Here is a 6,840-nt window from a genome sequence, read left to right as displayed (position 1 = left end):
ACATTTACAAACAATCTTAAAATTATACCAAGTGCAGACAGACTTGAATTAACATTTAAAAAGGTAGAACAGTAAGAGTCAGTTTGAGGTTTTAGCTTTTGATTCAGACTGATGTGCCTTTTGGTAGGGAGGGGTGGTGGGGTTTGTGGCTCTGTTCTTACATATATTTCAAAAACAAGATTTTGGCCAACAGCAGCCCATCCCCCCATCCGCCGGGCACCCGGCCAGAGGAGCAGCCCCGGCCAACCCGCCAGAGCCTGCCTCCATCATACTCAGTCCATGAGGGATGGGAAGAGGCAGGGTCACATGGGCTGTGCGGCGGTGGCTGCACCAGGGAAGGCTGAGCTTCTTACTCAGGTAACAGTAATTACCACTCCCTAAACTAACAAGGCCTTCCCCAGCATTTTCAAACAGTTTGGCGGAGATTCCTTCTCAGAAGATCCTGCTCTCAGAGCTGCAGAGAAAAGCTCGAAAATGTGACCCTGAGTTTAAAGGTTGGAAAGCTAGAAGGCAAATACAAAGAATGTACAGTTTAAACCACATGCGCACTTATTGCTTGAGGGTCCCCACGGCCTGATTTTTAGCTCTTCCTTGAGGTAGGCCTGGCTGAGCAATGGGGATGTAGCTCATTCAAGTAGGTGTGAGCTGTAGTAGTGCAATATCTAGGAGACTCTTATTACAAGTTCCCTTCCAGTGCAGTCTCTTTTCCTGTCACATAAACTTCAGGTTTGCTACAGATCCACCGTCTTTCTGTGGAGCACCGTGAGCTGCTGATGCCATTCTCATCATTCAGATACGCGCAGTCACCTCCTCCTCGTACCGGGAACCTGCAACACAGAAGCCAGGGAGCTGGAGTCAGGCAGAGGCTAGGCAGTTCACGCCAGGGGAGCCATTCCCCAGAACACAGGCCTGAGTGTGGAGCAGCTACTCTCAGCCCCTCGGGATCAGAGCCAAGCAAGTAATTAATTTTCAGTTCAGGGGCCAAACAAAAATTTGGTTCAAACCAAAACGGATCGGTTTTGATTTCCCTCCTCCTTTACCGAAATGAAATACATTCATTTCATGTCAAAATACACCTGAAAACAAAACACTGAGAAAAAAAATTGTGTGGCATCCAACGAAACATTTCATTTGACCCAAAACCAAGTTTCTCATTTTAATTTTGGGTGATTTTCACCTCTTGGGTTTGTTTTTTTTTTTTTTTTTTTTTTTTTTTTTTTGGAAGAAATAGCTACATTTCAAAACCAAAACATCAGTTCAAAACAAAAAAGTCAAAATGTTCAGCTTGGAAACAGCCAAAACAAACCATTTCACCTTTTTTTTTTTTTTTTTTTTTTAAATTCATTTTTTGCCCCAGCCAAAATTATTTGCTGAATTCACAAATAGTGAAAGTGCCTCCAAAATGCATTTTTCAGCAAAGTTACCATTTGCTGGGAAAAAACCATGGAGCTGAGTAGCTGTAACCCACCAAGTGGAAGAGCCAGATGGGGCCTCTCCGGACAGTTTACAACATCCCTTAAGGGCAGAGGCCTGTCAGGACAGACTGCACCGGGGAGGGTAGGAGTGAAATGCCAGCAGCACAGGCACTGCACCACAAACACAGCAGCCATTGTGTGATGACATCAGCGCTTGCAGTGCTTCCCGTTAGAGCTGGAGCCACCACTTCACACCTGGGTGACAGGTGGGGATCAACACAAACACCCACTTGGGGATCCCCACGTCCCCACCCTGGCTGGTGGCAGGGATCACACACAGAACAGCTGTCTGCAAGGGGGACCAGCACCACTCCTCTTTGGGCAGGGCGGGGTCTCCCCTTCCCCAGGCCATCAGCTCTAGTGGCTGGCCTGCATAACAGCTTGATCAATCAGAAGGGGTTTCCAGTGAAGGAAGCCCAGGGTTCAAACCCTGCTCCTGGCTCAAGCAGAGCTGGTTTTGTGATCACACTCGGAGGCCACTGAACTCCATCAGGGGGTGTTGTCTGGGAAGCCACCACTATTCTACCCCAGCCAACGGGAGCCCAGATGCCCAGCCCCTGTGAGCAGCAGGCTCCTTTAGTGTCCTGCCTGGTTGTGGGTTCAGGGGCCTCACTGGCCAAGTAATTCAACCCTGCTGCAATCCTCCAGCAGGACCCGTACCCAGTTCAGGGCACCTCTGACCAAGGACCATGTGGCAGGGCCCAGAATCAGGCCAGCACCGCGCTTGGGGAAGCGCTGCAGGATCTGGGGACACATCACTTCCCTCTGTCTCTAACGCACACAGCAAGCAAACGGAGCAGGGCCGTGTCTGTCTGCTTCACTCACACTGAACGGTGCAGCCACCTGAACGCAACAGCTCACACACCACAATCCCCTAACCCAGGCATTAACACAGAGGATGAGACTCACAGGCGGTTGAATGCGGTGCCATTGGTCCATTTCCAAGGTTGTCCTGGCTCCCTGTGGAGGCCGATCCAGTGGTCATGGACACCCTTATAGCGCAGCAGGAAAGTCTTAAAGAAAGCAGAGGGACGGCCTGGATCAGCCCCAGCTCTGGTGCTCTCCCCAGGGCCCTGTGCGGCAGAGAATCCCAGTCGCATCTTGACGGGTGCTCAGTTTATTTCCAGGAGGGGTGTGGATTTTCACCTCCCTCTTGCAAAGCACAAGATCATCCAGACAGTAAGTATTAACCCCCCCCCACCTCACACAGCCCCACCCACGTGCTACCAGTCGCCTGCACCCCAAGTTCACCTGGCCTGGGGACAGCTGCTGGGTCTAAGATCTTTGCACAGATGTCTCCTCTCACAGAGCAGCCGCTGCTCCCTACAGCAAGGTACCAGGAGGGAGAGAGTCAATCTGAACCGGGAAGGGGTCAACGCCAAGGGGAGGCCCCTGAACCCCCATCCTCAGGCCAGGGCAGTGCCAGAGGCGGCCCCTCGTCCTCAGCTGGCTGCTCCTTTCCCACCCCCAGAACAGCAGTGCTGGCCGTGCTCTCAGTAACACTCCACGCAGCCAGCAGGCCGGGAGATGCTGGAGCCAGCGCTGCCCTAGAGAGGGCTGCCCCCGTTTGGGGTGAATGGGCGATCCCTGGGATCACACCCAGACACTAGGGCCCAGCTCCCAGGGCTGGGATTCAGCTGCTGGAAGTTCATTCGCTCTGGCCTCCCAGCAAGTGAGGAGTCACAGCTGCTCCCCGCCCCACAGGGCAGAGCCCCGATTCTACTGCAGCTGTCAGCACTGTGCCCAGGCCAGGACACTGCAATTAGAGAGTCTCTCACCAGTTCCTGCTCGCTGTCAATTCCAGCCAGGGAGGCACCCAGTGAAGAGCAGTTGCTCCAGCAGTAGGTCCAGTTCCCTTCGGTCTCTGAGAAATAGTGGCATTTCCTCTGGTAACCGACCCAGCCGTCCGGGCATGTGGGGCCAGCAGGGGGCCCAGGTCAGCTGACGAAGGCTTAGCTGGCAGCACTGAGAATGAGAACGTAACACGTGGGGTAAGAATTGCACCTAGAGTTGGGCATTCGACTGCTACAAAAGTAATCAATTGACCAGTCAAATAGGGCAAAAATGGTCAAATATTGTAAAACACCAATTTACTAGAACAGTAACAGAGAAGAGGAAGAGTTTCTGGTCTCCAATAGGTTTAGCGTCAGATAGATCCTTAGGCCTAATTTTAAAAAATTACCCGAGATATTTTAACAAAAAAACCACACTGAAACGAAGTTCTTAAAACCACGAGCACGGCTCCATGACGCAAGCAAAAAGGCAGGCTGCCTCCTGCACCAGATTGGTCTTGCTGGAGTATCTGACAATATTTGACTGCGGCCAAGGCTTGCCAACCCCACTGGGACCCACAGCCAGGCACTGGCCAGTGCAATCCCACACAGGCTGATGGAGACGTTTGACACAGTAAATGTGCCTGGCAGGAAGGGTTCCAGGGACACCCCCAGCCCGGGAGGGACTAACACAGCTCAGAGCATTTCACCCCAGCACAAGATCAACAACTGGACGTTCAACCTAGCAACAAACAAGGTGATGGGAGGTAACTTTCACTCAGGGACATGAAATGGTTACAAGGTGGTGCCAGCAGGAGCAAGTGCCTGTTACACTGAGAATGGTGTAAGTTAATTCACCTGTTACCTGCAGACTTTTCTTTCCCCAAAGACAGCAGCAAGAAAGAACCTTGCTGGGAGCCCTCACAGCAGCGTAACCCTTTCAGTGCCATGACAGAAGAGCACTGGGGGTCACCCATAACTGACACCAAAGGGATATTTGAAAGGCCAGGCCAGTTGGTGACTAGCCAGAGGCAGAGTTATGAGATGACAGTGTGTAAGAGCTGTGAAATCATCCTACGCCCTGCAAGAATTGCTCCTGCTCATTCTCAGTCCTAGGGGCATTTGCTGCCGTTTCCTTTCTGGGGTTGAGAGGAGTCGGACTCAAATCCCTGCAGACATTTTCAAGCACATCACTTCTTTTGCACCACGGTAACTCAGTAGCTGGTTTTTAAGCCTCCCTGTGTGGCTGGCACTCAGTGAGGAACAGACGCTCTAAGAGGAGTTAGGAAACATGGCAGCTGTGAGCATGTGTTACCCTGGGGATTTAACTTTGCAGTGCATAGTCACCCACACCCTCGCCCAGGGAACTGACTGCAGAGAAGTCAGTGACTAATAGTGGGTGGCACAGGGTTTCTCCCAGCCATCTCCAGGTCAGATGCCACATGTTCTGCGGAGCTCCCTGCACATGTAGGTGTGTGACCAACCCTAAGTTCGTAGCTGCCACCTTACCCAGTGCCAGTGATGCCCATTGCAATAGCTGCCATTACAGCAGGGAGCTGGGTTCAGGCCCATCTGTAGCAGAGCCATCTGCACCAGTGTAATCATGGTGGTGCAGTGACATCAGGGCAAACACCTCCTGTGGATGTGCTGGAGCAGTGCAGTCACTGAGTGCACTCAGCGAACTGCACCGAGGCCAGCGCCTTTCCGCACCACGCAGCACGTCTGCTTTAGTGATTTGCACCAGCTCAGCTGCACTGATGTCATGACATCAGCCCCGAGGATTCCTAACGCAGGCTGACCTGGATTCAATCCCCTCGGCCAGCTGCTAAACTCTCCTGGGGCCCAGTGATCAGATCCCAGGGCAAGAGAAAACTCCCACTCTGTGACCATGTCACAGCACCCCCTTCCTCAGATGACTGGCAGATACGGCAGGGTTCAAATTCACCAACAGCCGCCCTGTGACCTAGCCTACGCTGTCTGTGCAGACTGGGGCAGTGACCGGTGCTAAGGGACCCTCATGGCCAAGATCCGTGACTGGGGCGGTTTCAACGCTGCATTGACGGAGGTGACGACAATTGAATTCTCTGGCTCATTTCAACAACACTGCAGCACCTGCCGCCCACCCCCAGGCATGCCCTGAAGATGTGGGAAGGCCAGGCTGCTAAATCAGAGCGACACAGGGTACGCAAAGGGCTCATTGTTGTGCTATCCCCTGTCCCACCAGACACCCGGTAAGTGACTGCTGCATGGCGCATGGCAAAGATGTCCCAAGTGCTCAGAGATCTGCTGGTGGGAAATAATGTCAGTCAGTGCATCCAACAGAGACAGCCCAGGTGCAGGGGCGTGTGAGGGGCAGGAGGAGAATTTTGGAGGAACATCCCCCAGGAGTCCTCTGTCCTGGGGCAGAAACCAACTAACCAGGAGGAGAAATGGTAATTGTGGGGGAATGGGATGCACAGAGAGGGGGGCAGGGAGGACTGAGAACTCACCTGCCAGGACGATAGCAGCGATCAGAGCTGAAGACACGAGTGCGAGGGCAACTCCGAGGGCAATGATACATTTCTTGCCCTTACCGTGAGGGTCTGAAAAAGAAAGACCCGTCAACCAGGGCTGCGAGGACCCGTCTCACTGGACAGCCCCAGGGCTGGAGCTGCCCGAGAACATGCAGAATCCTGTCGATTGCTGCTTTGTCAGACACTCTGGGAGAAGAGTCCAGGGGGCCAGGCAGGCTGGGGCTGGGGGAACAATCCCCCTTTCCCCTCAGTCCGGGGCCCTCCCCGCCATGCCGGCATGAGGCCTGGTGAGCTCCGGGGTACAGAGATAAGGACCCGTCTGTTCCGGTGGCAGAATTTCAAGCTGCCCCCCTCCCCATCCCCGCTGTGCCCACGTTGCCAAGTGCGCCTGTCACCGCACCCTGGAGTCTCACACTGGCCACGCACAGCAGAAGGGAGGAGACAGAAGCAGGCAGAGGGACCAGTGTTGTCACAGGGGGTCTGACACACACAGCCCAAGAGGCACCTGGCCAGCCCGGCTGTGTGCACCAGACAGCAGCTGTGAGCCAGGGACCAGTGCCCTGAGAGCCCCTGGCACTGATCCAGTCCCTGCTGCCCACAGACAGGGGTCGGGCACTTGCTGCTGCCACTGAGAGCATGGCCCCACCTGGGGCAGTGTCAGTGTCTCTCCAGCCTGTTCCCAGCCAGCGACGCCCCATTACCTGGCTGCCCTCCACTCTCCAGGTGTCCATTGCCACTAACACGCTCCTGCAGCGGCACGTGGCTGTAAGTCGGCCCCACGGCATCCTCCATTGTCTCTCTCAGCGACACTCAGGCTGAAGATGCTGCAGGCGCTGGGCTGGGATCGGCTCCTCTCCCAAGTAATTGTGTCCCACCCAGGGGCAGCAAAGCCCAGCCAGGGGCAGAGGTCCTGGTGCCTGCTCCGGACTCTCCAGCTGATCTGAAAGCAGAGATGGACCAAGCAGGACAGTTGGGGTGTGTGTGTGTTGATTTGTGGTTTCTCATTCCTGGTCCAGCAGCCCAACCTACTGCCAGAGGTGGTGCCATGATGATTAAGCCACCTTAAACCTCATCAGCCCC

At 54.2% G+C, this 6,840-nt stretch overlaps 1 pseudogene; it reads right to left on the bottom strand.

The window, feature by feature from the left end:
• Positions 1 to 348: 348 nt before the first annotated feature.
• Positions 349 to 6,552, bottom strand: LOC137167689 (C-type lectin domain family 2 member D-like; annotated as a pseudogene).
• Positions 6,553 to 6,840: the final 288 nt, after the last annotated feature.

The sequence above is a fragment of the Emydura macquarii genome, unplaced genomic scaffold, assembly GCF_026122565.2.
Source record: "Emydura macquarii macquarii isolate MOO-44397 ecotype Brisbane River unplaced genomic scaffold, CSIRO-AGI_Emac_v2 contig_2964, whole genome shotgun sequence".
In the NCBI taxonomy this organism is placed as follows: domain Eukaryota; kingdom Metazoa; phylum Chordata; order Testudines; family Chelidae; genus Emydura; species Emydura macquarii.
Note: the sequence above shows the minus strand (reverse complement) of the source record. Positions and strands in the feature narration are given on the sequence as shown.